The 21,773-nt window shown below is 36.2% G+C and overlaps 1 long non-coding RNA gene across 2 annotated transcripts; it reads right to left on the reverse strand.

Annotated features, from left to right (window-relative positions):
- Positions 1-1,973: 1,973 nt before the first annotated feature.
- Positions 1,974-20,760, reverse strand: LOC122242038. Of its 2 annotated transcripts, none has more exons than XR_006222174.1 (5): positions 20,681-20,760; positions 20,342-20,557; positions 16,796-16,852; positions 16,414-16,567; positions 1,974-2,122 (listed from the first exon to the last, which is right to left on the reverse strand). It is a non-coding gene; the product is annotated as an uncharacterized LOC122242038 (long non-coding RNA). The 2 variants fall into 2 exon arrangements; XR_006222175.1 differs by having other exon boundaries at positions 20,342-20,574; positions 20,681-20,751.
- Positions 20,761-21,773: the final 1,013 nt, after the last annotated feature.

Raw genomic sequence — 21,773 nt, forward strand, 5'->3', positions numbered from 1 at the left:
CTTTCCTTTCCTTTCCTTTCCTTTCCTTTCCTTTCCTTTCCTTTCCTTTCCTTTCCTTTCCTTTCCTTTCCTTTCCTTTCCTTCCCTTCCCTTCCCTTCCCTTCCCTTCCCTTCCCTTCCCTTCCCTTCCCTTCCCTTCCCTTCCCTTCCCTTTCATTCCTTCCCTTCCCTTCCCTTTCATTCCTTCCCTTTCATTCCTTCCCTTCCTTTCTTTCTTTCTTTCTTTCTTTCTTTCTTTCTTTCTTTCTTTCTCACTCTTTTTCTCTCTTTTGGTACTGTTGTTACCCACATCATTCTGGTTTCTCGTTTCCAAATTAATGTCTTCTGGGTTGACCTTGCATTCCCTCTTCATTAATATTATACTGATGATGGATAATGGCTATCTGTGAAAGGAAATTCTGGAATGCCACTCTGTCTTTCGCAAATCTAAACAAAAGTGATTTTGTTCACCAAAAATAAGCATTACTTTGCTGGAAGAGGATGTATTCTGGAAGAATGGCTAACAATTTAAATATGAATGAGGAGAGATTTTTATAGCTTGTCAAGGTGGTGGAAGTGGAGGGAGAAAGTTTGCAGAATGTAAATGTTTAATGGTCTAAAAAGGATTGGCAAATGCTTGGTTCCAAGCTCCTCCTCCGTCCTTCACCCACCAAACCATAGCAGACACCAGTAATCAATCTTCTCATTCTTTCCCACTGAGCTCAAAGGAGGTCACACATTCTTGAATACATTTTTCCAGGCACCATTCCTAATCAATTGGCATAAGAAAAACAGGTAAGATCCAACCATCATCTCAGGTCTAGATGTTTTCTGTGTTTCATAGGAAATACAGTATCCTTGTTATGTTCTTTAAAGAGAATCACATTTGTGGACATTTGTAAATATTGCCGATTTATTCAGTAACATTTATTTTACGTTTTGACTATGAATTTTATTGTGTTCCATGAATGTGGGATATATTTTTCAATAGTTTGTAATGCAGGTATATTTATATAATGCTTTTGATATTGAGAGATGATTGTGCAGTAAATTCTTTGTGGTGATAATAGTGATTATATATAAGCTTTGGTTTAATAATTTGAAAACTATTTCTAATATACTAATTTATAAATAGACTTTAGTTAATGACATTATTTTATGTCTAGCATTTACATATGAATACATATTTGTTTATATTTTTCTATTACTTGTGATTTCAGTGAGAAATTTATCTTGGTAACTAAAATATCTTTAATTAAAATTCCATTGAATATAAATAATGCCTTTCATCATATAATTACATGGTTTAGAGTTTAGAGAGACCTTAGAGATTATCTATTCCACCCTAAAAAGTAATGCAGAAATTAACTTCTACAGTATTTCATTACAGGTAGTTACTCAAATTTCTCAAAATATGTTTGGTAAGAGGGAGGTCACTGTCTTTCTAGATAAGTTACCTCATCAAATACATACTGAGTATTATTGATGTTAGATCTATGGAGTCCACAAAGATGAAAAGACATGAATCTTGCTTTCATGGTAACAGTAAGCCAGATATAATACATATATAATTAACTTCAAATTATCTTGTGATCAGAGAATTCTACAAAATATGCTGATTACTTAATGTGTTCAACATCTGAAAATAAAGCTATTTGATATTGTCAATTCTACCTCCTATTTCTAAGCTTCTAGAAACTACTCTGTATCTGTTTCCTTTTCTCCCTTTTCTCCTCTTCTTTTCTACTTCACAACCTACTGCAAATTGTCTTCTGCTCAACTCTTGCACCAAAAATTCCTCTCACAAGGTCATCAGTGACCATTTTAACTGGAGATTAAAAAAAAAGTTTAGAGGTTTTTACTAGATCTTTTTGCTAACTTAATAGAGTTGGTACATTTCCTTGAAACTTTTTATTCCCTTGAAATCCATGACATCCTAGTTTTCTGCTTCTTTTACTCTAGGTAACTAAAGTAAGTAAGTGACAGAAACCTAATGTGTTTAATCCCTTTTTATTTCATATTGCCCAAAGCTTGGAACTTCACAGATTTGGTGTCCTCCAGGAGAAGTTAGGCCAGTCAGCCATAAATCTTCAATAGCAGTGTATTATGGACGTTTTCTTTATGCAAGCATTCTTCAAAGGCACTGTGGGGGGAAAATGAGGAAGATGTATGTATATTCTGAAGGAATTTACAATCTACTGGGTACAATATAATCAAATTAATATACTATTAAGAAGGTTAAGGTACAAGCTATAAAAGAAGTAGTAAGTACTATTTGGAGAGTCTTTTCTGGAAATATGGCCAACAAGACATTTAAAATAATTATTTAGTGGGGCACCTGGGTAGCTCTGTTGGTTACGCGTCTGACTCTTGATTTCAACCAGGTCATGATCTCACAGTTCTGTGAGTTTGAGCCCCACAGTGGGCTCTGTGCTGACAGCATGGAGCCTGGTTGGATTCTGTCTCCCTCTCTCTCTGCCTCTCCTCTGTTTGCTCGCTGTCTCTCAAAAATAAACAAACACTAAAAAAATAATAATTATTTAGGAGGATGGTAGAAACATTAACTTTAGAATTTTTGGAATCATGTATGTTAGAAGTTTAAAGGTGACCACTAAAATCAGTGTTAACAATTTTTAGGAAGTAAAATGAAGGGGAAACATGAAGTTAACAGAAAATGAAGTTAAAATTCATTTTAAAAGCAGGACAATTAGAAAATTAAAACGTTAGGAATAAGTTCAAATATATCAGTAACCATAATAAATGTAAATGGATTAAATTGCCAGTTAAAAGAAAAAGATGGTGAAACTTGATAAAATTTTTTTAATTCTTAGTACTACTAACGATCCATATGGAAACAAATCGTCATTCTACCTCCTGCAGAAGTCACTTTAATATGGTTTAATATACAAAATGAGAAAAGCAAAATTTTCAGTCTCAGAAAAAAATAAAGGAGAACATGTGATGACTGAAAGATAAAGAAATATTTCTTAGACGAGGCATCATAGTACAAAATATGTGAGGAAGATGGTTAAGTCGACTTCATATGCATAAAATTATTTCATTTGTGTGAAGCATTATTGGACACTCATTGTACGCTATAGTAGCATTATTTTTAAAATTCTATTTATCTAATGAAAACGTAAAAAAAAACTTGAAAGATAAGCCAAAATTGAGCAAAGATATTTGAAAATATGAGTGATACAATATAGCATACAGAATTTTTTAAAATATAATTTATTGTCAAATTGGCTAACATACAGTGTATAAAGTGTGCTCTTGGTTTATGAGGTAGAATCCTGTGGTTCATCGCTTACATACAACACCCAGTGCTCATCCCAACAAGTGCCTTCCTCAATGCCCATCACCCATTTTCCCCTCTCTCCCACACCCCCATCAACCCTCAGTTCTCTGTATTTAAGGGTCTCTTATGGTTTGCCTCACTCCCTCTCTGTAACTATTTTTTTCCCATTCTCTTCCCCCATCATCTTCTGTTAAGTTTCTCAAGATCCACATATGATTGAAAACATATATCTGTCCTTCTCTGACTGACTTATTTCACTCAGCCTAATACCTTCCAGTTCCATCCATGTTGCTGCAAATGGCATGATTTCATTCTTTCTCATTGCCAAGTAGTATTCCATTGTATATATAAACCACATCTTCTTTATCCATTCGTCAGTTGATGGACATTTAGGCTCTTTCCATAATTTGACTATTGTTGAAAGTGCTGCTATAAACATTGGGGTACATGTGCCCCTATGAATCAGCACTCCTGTATCCCTTGGATAAATTCCCAGTAGTGCTATTGCTGGGTCGTAGGGTAGTTCTATTTTTAATTTTTTGAGGAACTTCCACCCTGTTTTCCAGAGTGGCTATACCAGTTTACATTCCCACCAACAGTGCAAGAGGGTTCCTGTTTCTCCACATCCTCGCCAGCATCTGTAGTTTCCTGATATGTTCATTTTAGCCACTCTGACCAATGTGAGGTGGTATCTCAGTGTGGTTTTGATTTGTATTTCCCTGATGATGAGTGATGTTGAACATCTTTTCATGTGTCTGTTGCCCATCTGGATGTCTTCTTTTGAAAAGTAGCTATTCATGTCTTCTGCCCATTTCTTCACTGGATTATTTTTTTTTTCAGGTGTTGAGTTTGGTAAATTCTTTATAGATTTTGGATACTAACCCTTTATCTGATATGTCATTTGCAAATATCTTTTCCCTTCCGTCGGTTGCCTTTTAGTTTTGTTGATTGTTAGTTTTGTTGATTTCTTGTGTTGAGCAAGAAATTGCTGAGGCTGAGGTCAAAGAGGTTATTGCCTGCTTTCTTTTCTAGGGTTTTGATGGTTTCATGTTTCACATTTAGGTCTTTCAGCCATTTTGAGTTTATTTTTGTGTATGGTGTAATAAAGTGGTCTAGTTTCATTCTTCTGCATGTTGCTGTCCAGTTCTCCTAGCACCATTTGCTAAAGAGACTGTCTTTTTTCCATTGGATGCTCTTTCCTGCTTTGTCAAAGATTAGTTGGACATACATTTGGGTTCTCTAGTCTATTCCATTGGTCTATGTGTCTGTTTTTGTGCCAATACCATACTGTCTTGATGATTACAGCTTTGTAGTAGAGACTAAAGTCTGGGATTGCGATGCCTCCCACTTTGGTTTTCTTCTTCAATATTACTTTGGCTAATCGGGGTCTTTTGTGGTTCCATACAAATTTTAGGATTGTTTGTTCTAGCTTTGAGAAGAATGCCAGTGCAATTTTGATTGGGATTGCATTGAATGTGTAGATTGCTTCAGGTAGTATTGACATTTTAACAATATTTATTCTTCCAATCCATGAGCACAGAATGTTTTTGGCATACAGAATTTTTAATGTTTATTTATTTTTGAGAGAGAGAGAGAAACAGAGAGACAGAGCATGAGTGGGGGAGGGGCAGAGAGAGAGGGAGACACAGAATGTGAAGCAGGTTCCAGGCTCTGAGCTGTCAGCATAGAGCCTGATGCAGGGCTCAAACTCATGAGCCACGAGATCATGACCTGAGACGAAGTCAGATGCTTAACTGATTGAGCCACCCAGGCGTCCCTAGCATATAGAATTTTTAAAAAGTACTAATATATATGTGAGGAAAAGACAACTTAATTGAAAAGTTGGTAAAATAGATGAATAGGCAATTTTTAGGAGAAGAAAGATAAGTGACTAATAAGCTTGTTTAAGTTCATATATAATCTGGAGAGTATAAATTAAAACTACAATGAGAAACAAGTCATATCTCTCACATTAACCAAAAATGAAAAAGCCCTGAAAATACCAAATTTCAGTGAGAATGTGGAGCAATGAGAACAGTGCTGAAAGTAAATATTGGAACAGATTCTGCAACTTGGTAATTTAACTTCTAGATATATAAACTCAGAAAAAACTCTGGAATATATGGGTAAGGAAGTGGTTTTAGCAACATTATTTGTAATAGTATAAAGAAGGAGAAGCAATTTAAATGTCTGTCAACATAGAGATTAGATTAAAAATTGTATATTATAATGGAATATTCTAATGAGTAGACATAAATTTGGATTACGTGTATCAGCAAAGCTAAATATTGAGCACCCTCATCCAAATACTCTATTTTTTTTAAAAGTTTTTATTTTAATTCCAAGTGTTATACTAGTTTCAGGTGTCCATTATGGTGATTCATCAATTCCATACATCACTCTGTGCTTATACAAGTGTACTCTTTAATCCTCATCACCTATTTAACCCATATCTCATTCCCCTCCCCTCTGGTAACTATCAGTTCTCTATAATTAAGAGTCTGTTTCTTGATCTCTCTCTCTCTCTCTCTCTCTCTCTCTCTCTCTCTTTTTCCTTTTGCTTGTTTGTTTTGTTTCTTAAATTCCACATTTGAGTGAACTCCTATGGTATTTGTCTTTCTATGACTTATTTCACTTGGCATTATACTCTTTAGCTCCATCTACGTTGTTATAAATGCCCCATCCAAAATCTCCTAAGTCATAGGATAAGATATACAGCATGACATTATTTTAGTACATTTTGTAAAATGAAAACTATATATTATTTATAAATACATACTTACAGGGGTGCCTGGGTAGCTCAGTCGGTTAAGCGTCTGACTTCAGCTCAGGTCATGATCTCGCAGTTGGTGGGTTCAAGCCCCATGTTGGGCTCTGTGCTGACATCTCAGAGCCTGGAGCCTACTTTGGATCCTGTGTCTCCCTCTCTCTCTCTGCCCTTCCCCCACTTACATTCTGTCTCTGTCTCTCAAAAATGAATGTTAAAAAAAAGTTTTTTACATACACATATAGCAAAATTATAAAGATTGCGTGTGAGTGAAAAATACCAAAATTATGGTCATGATTACCTCTATGAAAGAGGGAAAACTCCTTTGGGGAAGGGTAAACCGAGATCTTCAACTATGTTTTTAATTTTTTATTTGTTACTTACATTCCTGCCTATACCTTCTTTTGTATTTGAAAATTTTAAAAATATGTGGTTTTTAAAGGACTGTAAGAATTGGGAGAAAGTAGAGAGATCAATTTCAGAAGCAATCAAGGGAAGTAACAAACTAGCCAAAGAAGCAAAGGGATGAAAGGTAGAGATGAAGTGAAGAGGGCACCACAAGGAGGGATAACACCAAGAGCTACTGCCCTGAAACTGGGAGCAAACTCAGAGAACTGAGGATGGCTTGGTTACAGTTGAACATGGAGATAGAGACCGGAAGGAAATATAATATAGAATGCTTCACGAAAAATCTTTGTTTATTAGGGTTTCTGTTTTTTCATATACAATGAGAAGATATTTAGGGATTTTTAACAAAGAATTATAAGATTTTGTGTGTGCTTTAGAAAGACTAAAATGGCACAGAATAAATCAAGACTGAGAATGTAAAAATGATGAATCTGATATGTGAAGCATACTTGAGAGACCACTGCAATATTCCAGGCAAGAGATGATGAAGTACCTGTAGCTATGACAGTGGCACTTGAAGTGGGAAAGAAAAGATGGGCAGGATAAAGAACACGGAGATGAGAATTAAAAGATTCAGAGTCTGATGGAGCATTGGGTGTGGGGATGACATGGATGATTCACAGATAACTGCAACCTTTTGAGGCTAGGTGAAATTATTGTTATGCCATTAATAGAAATAGAAATATAGTAGAATGTACTGGTTTTGAAAATAAAGTTCAGTTTTAAATACATTGAATTTTACATATTCTTTATAGAGATACTGAGAAGGCAGCTAAGTACCTTGTATCTGTTCCATGGTGATATTAGAAGACAGGTAATTATGATTCCACCCAAAGACAACAGAGAAAATATTGGTAGAAACAATATTTCTGGAATGAGTTCTGGAATAACTATTTTTAGGATGCTAGAAGAGAACCAGAAAGAGTTGTGTAATCAGTAGCTAAAAAGGAACTAAGTCCATTGTCATAGCATCATGCTGAACTAAGGGGCGAGAACTAGAACTGAATTAGATGATTCATAGGTTGCCTGTGTCTATTGAGAAAATACCTTAAAAATAATGACTAAAAATGTTGTGTATTGTTTAAAAACAATTTGCTTAAACATTGCTTAGAAATAAATGGTGAAAACCTGAAAGTTTTTCCTCTAAGATCAGGAACAAGACAATGATGTCCACTCTCACCACCTTTATTCAGTATAGTACTGGCAGTCCTTGTCACAGCAGTCAGACAAGAAAAATAAAATAAAAAGCATCCAAATTGGTAAGGAAGAGGTAAAACTGTCACTATTTGCAGATGAAATGATAACTTATATAGAAAACCCTAAGGATTCCACCAAAAAAGAACTAACAAATGAACTCAGTGAGGTTACAGGATACAAAATTAATATATAGTAATCTGTCCTGTTTTTATACACTAATGACAAAGTAGCAGAAGGAGAAATTAAGAAAGCAATCCCATCTATAATTTCATTAAAAAGAGTAAAGTACCAAAAAGAAAAATAATAAAATACTCAAAAATAAGTTTAACCAAGGTGAAAGATATGTACTCTAAAACCTGTAAGACATTGAAGAAATTGAAAACAAAAAGAAATAGTAAGATATACCATGTTCATGGATAGGAAGAATTAATGTTGTTAAAGTGTTCATACCACCCAAAGAAATCTACATATTCAGTTCAAATTCTATCAAAATACCAATAGTATTTTTAACAGAACTAAAACAAATAGTCCTAAAATTTGTATAGAACCACAAAAGACACCAAATGGCTAAAGCAGTCTTGAGAAAAGAATAACAAAGCTGGAGGTTTCGCAATCCCAGATTTCAAGCTACGCTACAAAGCTATAATAATCAAAACAGTACAGTACTGGCACAAAAATAGACACATAGATCAATGAAACAGAATCGAGAGTCCAGATAAACCCATGCTTATATGACCAATTAATCTATGACAAAGGAGGTAAGAATATACAATGGAGGAAAGACAGTTTTCTTTCATAAATGATGTTGGGAATAATGGACAGCTATGTGCAAATGAAATTAAACTGGACTATTTTCTTAGAGCACATACAAAAATAAAATGGCTTAAAGATCTAAATATAAGATCTGAAACCATAAAGCTCCTAAAAGAAAATATAGGCAGTGATCTCTTGGAAATTGACCTTTTTTTCTACATATGTTTACTCAGACAAGGGAAACACAAAAGCAAAAATAAACTGTTAGGACCACATCAAACTATAAAGCTTTTGCACAGTGAAGGAAACCAGCAACAAAGTGAAAAGGCAACCTACTGAATGGGAGATGATATTGTGAATGATATATGTGATAAGCAGTTAACATCCAAAATATGTAAAGAACTCATGCAACTCCACATGATAAAATCCCCAAATAATCTGATTAAAAATAGGCAGAGGAACTGAATAGCCATTTGTCTGAAGAAGACATGAAGATGGCCGATAGACACATGAAAAGGTATTCAACATGACTAATCGTCAGTGCAAATCAAAACTGCAATGAGATATCACCTCACACCTGTCAGAATGGCTTGTATCAAAAAGACAAGAAATAACAAGTATTGGTGAGGATGCAAAGAAAAGGGAAACCTCGTGAACTTTTGGTAGGAATGCAAATTGGTGTAGCCAAAGCAGTATGGAATTTCCTCAAAAAATTAAAAATAGAAATACTATATGATCCAGTAAATCCACTGCTGACTATTTACCCAAAGCAAATGAAAACATTAATTCAAAAAGATACAGGCACCCCTGTGTTTGTTGCAGCATTATTTGCAATAGCCAAGATATTGAGGCAACCTAAGTGTCCAATGATAAGTGAATGAATAAAGAAGATATATATGTATGGGGAAAAAATATATATATATACACACACACATACATATACATACATACATGCATATACCATATATATATAATGGAATATTACCCAGCCATTAAAAAGCAATGAAATCTTGCCGTTAACAACACCATGGTTGGACATATAAGATATTATGCTAAGTGAAATAAGTCACAGATACACCATATGATTTCACTTACATGTGGAATCTAAAAGAAACCAAACAAAAACAGAAACATACTCATAAATATAGAGAACAAACCAGTAGTTGCCAGAGGGGAGGAGTGGTGGGGGATACCTAAAATAGGTGAAGAAGATTAAGAGGTACAAATTTCCAGTTATAAAATGAACAAGTCACAGGGATTACAAGCACAGCATGAGGAATGTAGTCAGTAATATTGTAATAACTTTGTATGGTGACAGATGGTAACTACACTTATCATGGTGAGCATTGTATAATGTCAAATGTCAAAATCACTATGTTGTACACTTGGAACTAATACAACCTGGTATGTCACCTGTACTTCAATACAAAAGGAAATTTATGTACTGAAGAAAACTTTAATAAAGTTCTCATTGTAACTCGGTTTTTAAGCACATAATATTTCTAATGCTATTTTAATTGATTTTGACATTTGGTTCCAATTATTTGACCGATGATTTCTTACTTCCCTTCCTATTTATCACTCTTACAGGGATTTTCTCATCTTCAGAGCATTTACCAAAACAATAGTTTCCAGAAATAGTTACAGGACAAATGAAGTGTAGTGAAACAGTCTCAGTTCATTTTTCCCATTGACGGAGGCACCTTCCAAAGCCCTGAAGTTTTAAAAATGACCTCCCTGTAGTGATTTTAGCAATAATGCTCTTATGTTCACCTATTTTAGCTACATCCATTGAATCAATGGAATTAGTTTTTCTTTTTAACTGTGGTCATCAATCTGGCAGTACATGACATACCCCGTAACCTTAGATGTGACAATGTAATTTTGACATTCCATGTACTTGTCTGTTATCTAGAATATTTGTATGATCTAATTCATATCTTTACAGATGCAACAATTGTTTTCTCCTTAAGGTATTTCTCTAAAAAAAGTCGTTATAAATCCTAAGTATTTGGCATGTGGTTTAAAAAATTTGTATTTGTTCAACTATTATTTCCAAATGCAAAATGACCATAGATTCTTAAATCTGGAAGAGGCCTTATAGAAAATTAACCTGCATCATTTGACACTTGAGGAATGAAGAGCCCAGAAAGATTAGAGGACAACATAAAAGTCACATGGTGTGTTAACACATCATATGCGATTCAGAATTACATAGTTACAAGGACCAGCATATAATAAAATGATTAAAAAATGACTTGCATATGTTGGACATTCTAAATATTACTAGCCATCCCCCATGGACGTCAAACTGTATTAAGAGCTGATGAGAAAACAAAAGGAGGTGGTAACATTGTTCCTTTCTTCTAGGAGGTACATACTTGGTAAAAATCTTTGCTGTGTGATCTGCAGATTTAATACAGAAAGTTGTCAGTGTTGGATGAAGGAAAAACAAATGAATGATTTTAGTTAACAAAATGCCTTTTCTCCATTCCATGGTAAAATTACTGTCAAGCCAATCAAGGCATTTTATAGATTAATATTTTTTACTATATTAAAAAAAATTTTAATGTTTATTTTTGAGAGAGAGAGTGAAAGCGAGTGGGGGAGGGGCAGAGAGAGAGGGAGACGCAGAATCCGAAACAGGCTCTAGGCTCTGAGCTGTCAGCACAGAGACGGACACGGGGCTTGAGCCCACAAACCGTGAGATCATGACCTGAGCCAAAGTCGAACACTTAACCGACTGAGCTACCCAGGTGGCCCTAGATTAATATTTTTTTAACAAAGCTGTCAGACCCATTATCATGGGCCAGATGCTTTGAGGGTTCACTCAACCAAAAAAAAAAAAAAATTTTTTGTCAAAAAGGCTTGACCAAGGAGGATTGGGAAATTTAGCTAGATTTTTCTCCCTTTTTCCTTCATTTAGGAAGTATTTGTACTCCTCATTCAATACTAGAAAGGGGGTGGTGCACCAAGGCCCTTTGAAGAGTAGCTATGAAAACAGTAGATCTTAAATAATACAGTGGTACAAACTTTTGAAAAAATTATAAAATTTAAGCTTAACTCAGGTTAGCACTTCAGGTTGTCATAGATTAGATACATTTTGGGGAAGGAGGTAATGGTTAATAAAAGAATTTACTGCTAAAATAGAGAAATTTATAGTGTAGTTCTCTCTAGTTTTTCCTTCTAAATCATATATTTGAGTTTTTTTTTTTTTTAATTGATTTGAGACATGTGTAGCAGGAAAGGGAAGAGTGAACCATTAGAAAAGTAACCACAGTAAACTGTGCCAACGTGACATTAAGCCATAATGACTAAGGGATACTAATAAAATTTTGGACTAAGATTTTCAGGAAACTATTCAAATTAGTTCCATTTAGCGTTGAATACATGCTTGGGTACATTACCCTTACTTAAGACCTGAAAAGTATGCATTCCCACAGAGTAGTAAGCTATTCTAGATCTGGCCACGGTGTGGAGATGTTGCAACACAGAATCACCTTGCCATTACAGAGAAATGCTGAGTTCTCGTATTGGAACTTGGATTTCCACTGCCTGAATGAATTTTCCTTTTCATTTTATAACATCTTATACAAGTGCTTCCATTTTCCAGTATAAGTTCGTAAGTATGTGTGGCACACTTTTTTGGAGGGAACATTAGAATTTCTGAGCATCTGGTACCCTTAAGTGTTCACATGCAATAAGATGCTTTTAACTGGTCCCCCATACTACCACTTAGGAATCCACATAATGCTAAGCGAACCAATTTCAATGTATGTAGTGCTCTTGAAAAACCCACTAGCACATGTGAAATAATAGCAAATACCACCACAGTTTGTAGGTTTCATCTAAGAATGGAATTTGTTGTAAAAAGCATTCATGGATTCATGTGCGAATCTAGCTATTCCTTCATTCCATAAACACGGAGTGCCCACTCTGTACCAGGCACCTTTCCTGGATAAGGAGAGAGACAAAATGACTTGATACCCACTTACTGGAATAGAGTGACATTAAAAGGATATGCAAGTACATATTATCGTGCAAGATAAATGTACTGAAGGGAAAATAAAGAATATAATGAAGTATTATAAGCTAATTCAGATGGAAGAAAGGAAGGAGGGAGGTGATGGGTAGGCAGGTGAAAGTGTTCCCAGGAAGAGGGAACAGCTTTTGGTGAGGTCATGGTTGGGGGTGGGGGGGGCTGTAGTTTGGCAAGGTTAACAAACTAGAAGAATGTTACCAGGTTACTAGGGCTTGAGCTTGTTGAGGACGGTGGGACTAGAATGGCAGGAGGTGACCTGCCAAGTCAGGGGCCAGAACATTAAGGTGAGTGAAATGACAAGGACTGTTACATTTTATTTCAAGCTCTGTGGGAAGTCTTTGGAGGAATTGTAAGAGAGTAATAAAATTTTGCTTTTTGCTTCCTGCCATGCAATGTAAATTCCAACACTAAATATTAAGAATTTTAAGGATATTTTACTAGCTTTCTTTTTTCTTCAATTTTATATTTCTTTTTCCAGAAAATACTTTAGACAGGAGATGCTTGAAGTTTAAAATCTAAGTTTTTTGCGTAAAAAAAATATATATTCCTTTGAAAATATCTTTTGATTTTGCTGACAATATCCTACTTTTCCATTGCAACATAATTCTCCAGGCTGCAATGGGTTTGGGTAATTTGATAGCTGAAAGGAGTAAAGGAGTTTACCTTGAAAAGAAACTGGATCATTAAATTACTAAACTATATTTTAGCAATGTATTTATTATTCACGGGAAAAAAGAGCCAAAGGAAAAAAAAAGGAAGAAGTAGAAGAATAATTCCAAAGATTGAGTACAATACATAATTTGAAGGAATGTAGATCCTTTAAGTTGAGCTGAGTATCTTTCGGCAGGCAGTAACGAAGCCATGTTCGTCTCTATTAAATGAATTTGCTTTGTCACTCTGTGCAAACTATTAAGCATTCTTTTGCACTCTCTGAGAATTTCCACACAATGTGTCTCGGAGAGTGATTGTTACATGCTGAAGTGACTGAAGGTGTATCAGAATTGGCTACGAGTTTTTTTTTTTTTTAAGTTTATTTATTTATTTTGAGAAAGCCTGAGCAAGGGAGAGGCAGAGAAAGAGAGAGAGAGATTCACAAGCAGGCTCTGCGCTGTCTGCACAGAGCACAACTTGGGGCTCCATCTCATGAACTGTGACATCATAACCCGAACAGAAACCAATAGTCAGACATTTAATTGGCTGAGCTACCCAGGCACCCCAAAAAGTTCTTTAATAAGTTAAATATTGTCCACACCCACCAGCTGCAAAGCTGCAACATAATGGAAAAAGCAATAGAATGATAAGGAGTGAATATTAATTATAAGGATGAAATTAAGATACGGTGTTTGCTCAAGTTGAAATCCACTTGTAATCCACACTCAGGATAGAAGGAATATTTACAGAAATAGATACATGTGTGAAGAATACACAGGTTTGGTGGAATTCATCTGCTTAATGCTTTTTAAAGTGACATTTCAAAGAACTTAAACTGGAAATGAAGTTCTTTTATATTTGCCCACATACCATTGTTGATGTTCTTTCTCTTGTGTAGATTCAAGGTTTCATCTGGTGTCATTTTTCTTTGGCCTGTAGAACTTCCTTTATCTTTTTTTTTTTTTTTTCTTTTTTTCTTTCCTAGTCCAGGTCTGCTATGAATTTTCTCAGCTTTTTTTGAGAATTTCTTCAACCTAGAATTCTTCTGGGTACAGAATTCTAGGCTGACCTTTTGTTTTCTGTCTGCATTTTAAAGATATGGTCCTGTTCCCTTATTTCTGACAATGAGAAGCCTGAAGTCATTCTTATCTTTGCCCTCCATACAGAATGTATCTTTACCCCTTCTCCCCTCTCTGGCCGTTTTTAAAACTTTCTCTTTATCACTTGTTTGCAGCAATTTAATTATGACATTCTCAGGGTAGCTTTTTAAAAATTTTCTTTTTATCTTGCTTAGGATTCGTTAAGGTTTTGGAGTCTGTGAGTTTATATTTTTTATCAAATCTGAAAAATTTCTCTTGTCATTTCTTCAAAGATTTTTTTTCTATTCTACCTTTCCCTCCCACCTTTTTTTTCCTACTCAAGACTCCACAAGACATATATGTTAGGCTGCTTCATATTGTCCTACAGGACAATGAGGCTCTGTTAATTTAGTTTAATTTAATTTTTCTATGATATTGGACAGTTTACAGTTTCTATTTTTGTGTCTTCCAGTTTATATCTTTTCTCACTTCTCAAGTGTTTAATTTGCTACCAACCGCACCCAGTGAAATTTTCACGACAGGTAATGATTTTTTTCATTTGTGGAACTTTCATTGGATTATTATTTATTTATTTAAATGTTCATTTATTTTTGAGAGAGTGAGAGCAAGCGGTGGAGGGACAGAGAAGGGGGACAGAGGACCTGAAACAGGCTCTGTGCTGACAGCAGAGAGCCCGATGCAGGGTTTGAACTCATGAACCTTGAGATCATGACCTGAGTTGAAGCAGGACGCTTAACTGATTGAGCCACCCAGGCACCCTGTTTTATATCTTCATTATAGTTATCATTTCCTTTAAAATCTGAGCATATTTTCAATATTTATTGTAGCTATTTTATAGTCTTTGTTCACTAATTCCATTATCTCTGTCATTCCTTGGTCCGTTTATATTAATTGATATTTTTCCATGTTAAGGTTTATATTTTCCTGCTTCTTGGCACATCTGGTAAGTTTGGATTGGGTGCCAGACATTGTAAATTTCTCATTGTTGGGTCTGGATTTTGTTGCATTCCTTTAATGCGTTCTACAGTTTGTCTAGAAGGCATTTACGTTACTTGCAAATAAGGGTGGTCCATTCAAGGCTTGCTTTTAAGCCATTTTTGGGTGGGTAAGTGTACCCATTCTCTAAGACTAGTTCATCCTGTATAGGGTAGTCTTTTCTGGGGACTCTGCAGACACCAAGTATATTAACCTGCTGGGCTGTCATAACAGAATACCACAAACTAGGTGGCTTAAATACCAGAGATTTATTTTCTCACAGTTCTAGAGCTTAGAAGTTTAAGATCAAGGTGCTGGCAGAGTTGGTTTCTGGAGAGACCTCTCTTCTTGGTCTACAGATGAACACTCTTCACTGTGTCCTCATGTGGCCTTTTCTCTATAGTTGAGCTGAGAGACATTAAGTCGTTGGTGTCTCTTCCTCTTCTTATATGGAAGGACACCAGGCCTATTGGATTAGAGCCCCGCCATTATGGTCTTATTTAATCTTAATTACCTCCTTAAATGTCATATCTCCACATGCAGTCACACTGTGGTTTAGGGCTTGAACATATTTTTTTTTTTTTCAACGTTTTTTATTTATTTTTGGGACAGAGAGAGACAGAGCATGAACGGGGGAGGGGCAGAGAGAGAGGGAGACACAGAATCGGAAACAGGCTCCAGGCTCTGAGCCATCAGCCCAGAGCCCGACGCGGGGCTCGAACTCACGGACCGCGAGATCGTGACCTGGCTGAAGTCGGACGCTTAACCGACTGCGCCACCCAGGCGCCCCGTGGCTTGAACATATTAATGTTAGGGGGAAACAATCCAGTCCATAATGCCCAGCCTCTTCAATAAGGTTTCTCTACTCTGTCTGGTGGGAACTTGAATGAATAATACTTAGCCTTGTATGAGTTGTCAAAACTTCTTTGTCTTATGGATACCCAGTAATTATTTTTTTCCTTCAGTTTTTTTTTTCCCAGGGGGGTAGCTTTGTGGGGTTTCACCTTGCAATGGTCGTATTGCTCTTTATTCAAAGACCTTAGGAAACCCCTATGCAGATTTCTGGAGCTCCTTCTTCTGTTTCATCCTCTTCCCTATAAATTCTAGCTTTCTTATTTTATTTGAACACTAGTCTGTATTTTCTCACCTCAGTGAGACTAACACCTTACATGCTTCCCCTCCCTGTGCTGCACCTGGAGATTGCCTGAAGGCAGAAAGCTTATATAGATCTAGGACTCACATTGGCTCCCCTTCTCTCAGGATTTACAATTCTCTTCTGCCGATTGTTCAATGTCTGGAAAGAGTTATATATTTTTACAATTTTCTCCCTGTTTCTGGCAGGAGGTCACATCTCACAGAAGCTGTTCCTTCGTGAGCTGAAGCAGAAAGTCCTTCTAATTGACATTTATAAAATTAAAGACTTTTGAGTAAGTTTTTTCACAAATTATTTATAATATTAACAGACTTACTTTCTAGATCTATCTAGAAGATAGAAGGATGATGATGGATAGATAGATGATAGAAAGGAAGAAAGATAGAAAGAGGAAGGAAGGAAGGAAGGAAGGAAGGAAGGAAGGAAGGAAGGAAGTCTAGATATATCTGGAAGGTAGAATATTACCTACCTTGTCAATCTAGATATATTAGGTCATACTGTGATTCCAATCACAGCCTCCCAAAACCTGCAAATTATATTCAGTTAGAATCCTACATGAAATCCTTATCAAATAAAATTCAATCTCACACACTGAAAATATTGTGACATATATTGTGGACAGTTTGCCCCCAGTTGAGAATCACTGCTATAATACACCCTTAGACTGACCAAATATGTAAAAATAATGAAGTTCTTCAGCAGTTGAAATGTCAGTGATCTTGTGAACATTTTTTTAGCAGTTGTCATTCAACTTTTTGGCCAAGTGCAAGTCACACAGATGTAAGTGTAGGGAGTACCCCTGAGTTCACAAAGTTGTGCAGGTGACGATGATACACACAACATATCGGGAACGGCTATTCTAGAGCTCAAACGTGAGCGTGCGGCAGAATTGACTGGTGGCCCTGCTGAAACAGATGGCCAAAGCTCCCTCCCTGGGACTTTGATTCGGTAGGCCTGCCAAGGACCTAAGAATGTGCATTTCCTACACTTTCCCAGCTGACACAGTTGCTGTTAGTCCCTGAACCATGCCTTGAGAATCACTGTCTATGACATAGTTGCATCATTTAACTATGGCAGTAGTAATTTTTAAAGCAACTACTTTCATTTATATATAATATGATAAATATATATCTCAAATACAATTGAGATGACCATGTGGTGTAGTGAAGGAAGTGTGGGAACTGGAATTAACATGAAAACAAAACAGAGGCACCTGGTTGGCTCAGTCGGTTAAGCGTCCAACTTCGGTTCAGGTCATGATCTCACGGTTTGTGGGTTCTAGCCTCACGTCGGGCTCTGTGCTGACAGCTCAGAGCCTGACACCTGCTCCACATTCTGTGTCTCCCTCTCTCTCTGCCCCTCCCCTGCTCGCTCTCTGTCTCTGTTTCTCTGTGTCTCAAAAATAAACATTAAAAAAATGAAACAAAACAAACAAAAAAAACCAAAAACATTGGTTCAGCTCTTGCCTGACCCTTACTACAAAGCCATTTTGTATCTCTGAATCTCTGATTCATCATCTGTAGAAAGGGAATTATAATATATGATTAGCTGCTTTACATAAGTAACACACTGCAGTTAATTAATTTTCTATAATAAACACCACTTTTACTCCACTTCTTTCCCCATGCACACTTCACGGGAAACAAGACAATAGCGTATGGACTCTAAAATGACTCTCAACAATTAAGGCAATAGTCCATGGAGGACTCTTTATCAGGAAAACTGAAGCATAATAATCTTTTTAATCTTCTTGGTCAATTTTGGAATAGTCCCTAAAAAGTACAGTAGGCCCTGAGTTCTGGCCATATAGATTACATCTTGTACCTCTTTAACCCCTTCTTAGAAGACATGAAATCTGGATTTACTTTAGAATTAACCAGCATTTTGAGATTTTAATACTCTGATGCAGAATTATGAATATATCCATCATGATTATTTCAGACTAAACTGAAAACATTTAGATCTACCTTATTGGACTATCTGGTTTTCTTCTGATCATTTATGAGAAATGAACATGACTTCACTTAGGAGTTTGCTTGAAAGCTTTTGCCAGTAAGATGCATCAGTCATTAGGAGGTTGTTTCTCAAGATAGACGTGTTACACAACGTTCTTTACTGCATTTTCCTGCTGGAAGGATGTGTAATGTATGTTACCACTTCTGTCATTAAGGGTATGGATCTTGCTTAGCATGACATCTTGTGGGATCCTAGTTGTGTGGTGTATTTATAGGCATCTAACTGGATGAATAACATCTGATGAGTTCAAAGCACACACATTAATGGTAGTATGGACATCTTTCTGAATAAACTACAAAAACAAATCCAAATTCTGTGGTAATGCTTCCATCTGTCCTATGATATTCATTATTGTAGGATATCATACAGTGGTGGTGTCACAAATGTTATGTCTCTGGAGCATCATGTAACCTTGGGAGCAGAAATATCTGAAGAACCAAAGGAGGGTAAAGGCTATAATTAAAAATAAGCCCCAAGAAATAGTTTCCATGTGGTTGCAAGAAGCCCTTGGGCACAGCTGGAAAATTTCAGGCTGAAGTATGTTGGAACAATAGTTTACAGAGGAAAGTAGCTGGGTTTGTGGTTACCTTTGGAAGTGAAATTTCCTTGCTTGGTTATAATAGCAAACTAGCTATAAAGTTTGGAAGAATATCTTCTGAAGAAGATTGTTACTCCCGGAATTACAAAGAGAAAAATAATAGAAGATTTTTAGAAATGAGAGTAGGGACTTACACTCACATTAAAAATAATTTAAGAATGGTTTATTATGTACAAATGAAAATAAGTTCCAAGGTGTAAAGAAAAAATGCAGATTTATTTAACAATGAAGGGTTGAAGAGTCCAAAATTCAGGACAGGAGATTAGGATTTCCTATAAAGCTGTAAAATAAGATTATATTTTGAATGTTGTGGTAAAAATCTCTCTTTTTAGTATTTGAATATCCCAATATGTCTAAAATCAGCTCATCGTTTCTATCCTGATTTCCTTCTCCTTATTTCTCTTTTTGTTATTGTTACTGGCTTGATATTCCTCAAGTCATCTAATCTTGACATTTTGGTGTTTTTTAAAAAATTTCCCCGCTATTCATCTTCTTTATTAAATCAACTGTTAATTTCTTTCAACTCTCCTGCTAATAGGTCATTCACATTCATATCCATTTTAAAAATTGTTTTAAGATGTTGGGATTATTGAACATAGTCTTTAAAAAATGCCAGGCAAGTGGAGGAATATTGTGAAGTTGTAACGTCTTCAGGTGTGGATAATCATTTGGAAACGGGAGGTGGGGGTGACAGAGAAGTTAATTTGTGGTTGATGAAATTTTAAGAAATCAATGCATTGGAAAACTAGAGTGAGATCCAGGAGTAGGGATAGAAAAGCTAAAAACAGATGTGTTGCAGGCATATGTGGGTGATCATGAATAATATTTTGGATGATAGGGGTGCATTTTAGAACAAGAATGTATACTGCTGCTGACAAGCAGAATTATCAAGCTGTAAAAAATGATGCCAAAGATGTATCTATCTGGGGTGGAAATGAATTGAGAAAGTAGCTTCAGTCAATGTTTTGGTAACCTTTAGACATATTGTTAGTAAGTTGTTTAGTTTGGGGATATAATGTTGGGGATTTGTTCAATTTTTTTTCAAATAATGGTAAAGTTTTTATTGTTACTGAAAAGGAAGCTTAAGAGACTATTGCAATCTATAGTTGTATTAATACGCATGGTGGCTCAGTGGCTTGGTTATCAACTTAGGACAAATTTAAGTACTTTGTGTGAAATCTACACCATAATGTAAGTTCAGCGAGTCGCTCAGAGGATACTAGGATCATCCCATTGTGTTTGTTTTTATTGCTGTATAACAAACTGTCACAAACTTAGCAGCTTTAAAAATCCCACTTATTACTCATTAATTCCATAAATTAGAAGTCTGGGATGACATGGCTGGGTTCTCTGCTCAGGGTCTCACAAGGCTGCATGCAGGGTATTGGCTGGCTTTGTTACCTGGATGCCAAGATGAGAACAGGAATCCTCATCATTCCTGTTATTGGCAAAATTCAGTTCTTTGCAGTTGTAGTAGAGAGGTCCCCGTTTCCTTACTGGCATCAGTAGGTGGCTGGTCTTCCCATCTGCGTTCCACCCTAAGTGGCTCCTTCCATGCTCCTAGCAGTGAGTCCTTCTCATGCTTCAGGTTGCTCTGACTCCCTCTTCTGTCATCAACTGGAGAAAGGTCTCTGCTTTTAAAGGCTCACGTGATCAGAACCAAGCCCACCTGGAAAATCTCCCCCATCTTGAAGTCCACCATGCCACAGAGCATAACATAATCACAGAGATGATACTCACAGACTCTGGTGGTTGAGGGAGACTTCTTCATGCAGGGGGGTGGATTTTAGAAGTTGCCTTTCATACCTGAGTGATGTCAGCAATGGAATAGTGAGGGTGTGGGTCACAATGCTGTCCAGTACGAACAGCAGACAGAATGATGGAATCGTTCTTCCTATTGGGTCTGTATATTCTCTCTTGTCTCATTTTGTTTTATTTTTTTATTTAAGTAATCTCTACACCCAATGTGGGGCTTGAACTCATGACCCCAAGATCAAGTGTTGCATGTTCTTCCAAATGAGCAAGCCAGGCACCCTTGTTTTGTTTTAAATTGATTTAAACCTGGGTGGCTCAGTTGGCTCAGCATCTAACTTTGGCTGAGGTCATGGTCTCATAGTTTGTGAATTTGAGCCCCACATCAGTATCTGGGCTGACAGCTCAGAGCCTGGAGCCTGCTTCAGATTCTGTGTCTCCCTCTCTCTCTGTGCCTCGCCCACACGCGCTCTGTCTCTCTCAAATAAACATTAAAAAAATTTTTTTTTAATTTTACATTGATTTAAGTAAAAAACAAATTGCGGCAGAAAAGCAAAATAAACTCTAAGACCAGAATGCCCTGATTAAATGAGAGTTGTTAATATAGGAATTAATAATTTTCAAAGAACTAATGTAAAATTCATATAGGATGACATTTAACAAAGTGAATATGGACACATTTTTGGCAAATTTGAAGACAGTGAAGTCACCAACATTTTATGCAACTATTCTCATGGATGCTAATAAATTGTATACATAATGGCCAAAGAACTATAGTGAGATAAAATAATTTACTGTTCTTAGCTACTTTCAAGGAGAAGCATAAGAATGAAATCCTGGATTGCCATAATATTTTGTGGGTTAAAAGAAATTGTGAGCTAGAAAATATTGCTTTGTTAAGAAAACACTTCTTTATGATTTATTGTCAAAGTGGTTTCCATACAACACTCAGTGCTCATCCCAACAGGGGCCCTCCTCAATGCCCATCACCCACTTTCCCCTCTCACCCCCCCCCCCCAATCAACCCTCAGTTTGTTCTCAGTATTTAAGAGTCTCTTATGGTTTGCCTCCCTCCATCTCT

Source organism: Panthera tigris, chromosome C2 (assembly GCF_018350195.1).
Source record: "Panthera tigris isolate Pti1 chromosome C2, P.tigris_Pti1_mat1.1, whole genome shotgun sequence".
NCBI lineage: Eukaryota > Metazoa > Chordata > Mammalia > Carnivora > Felidae > Panthera > Panthera tigris.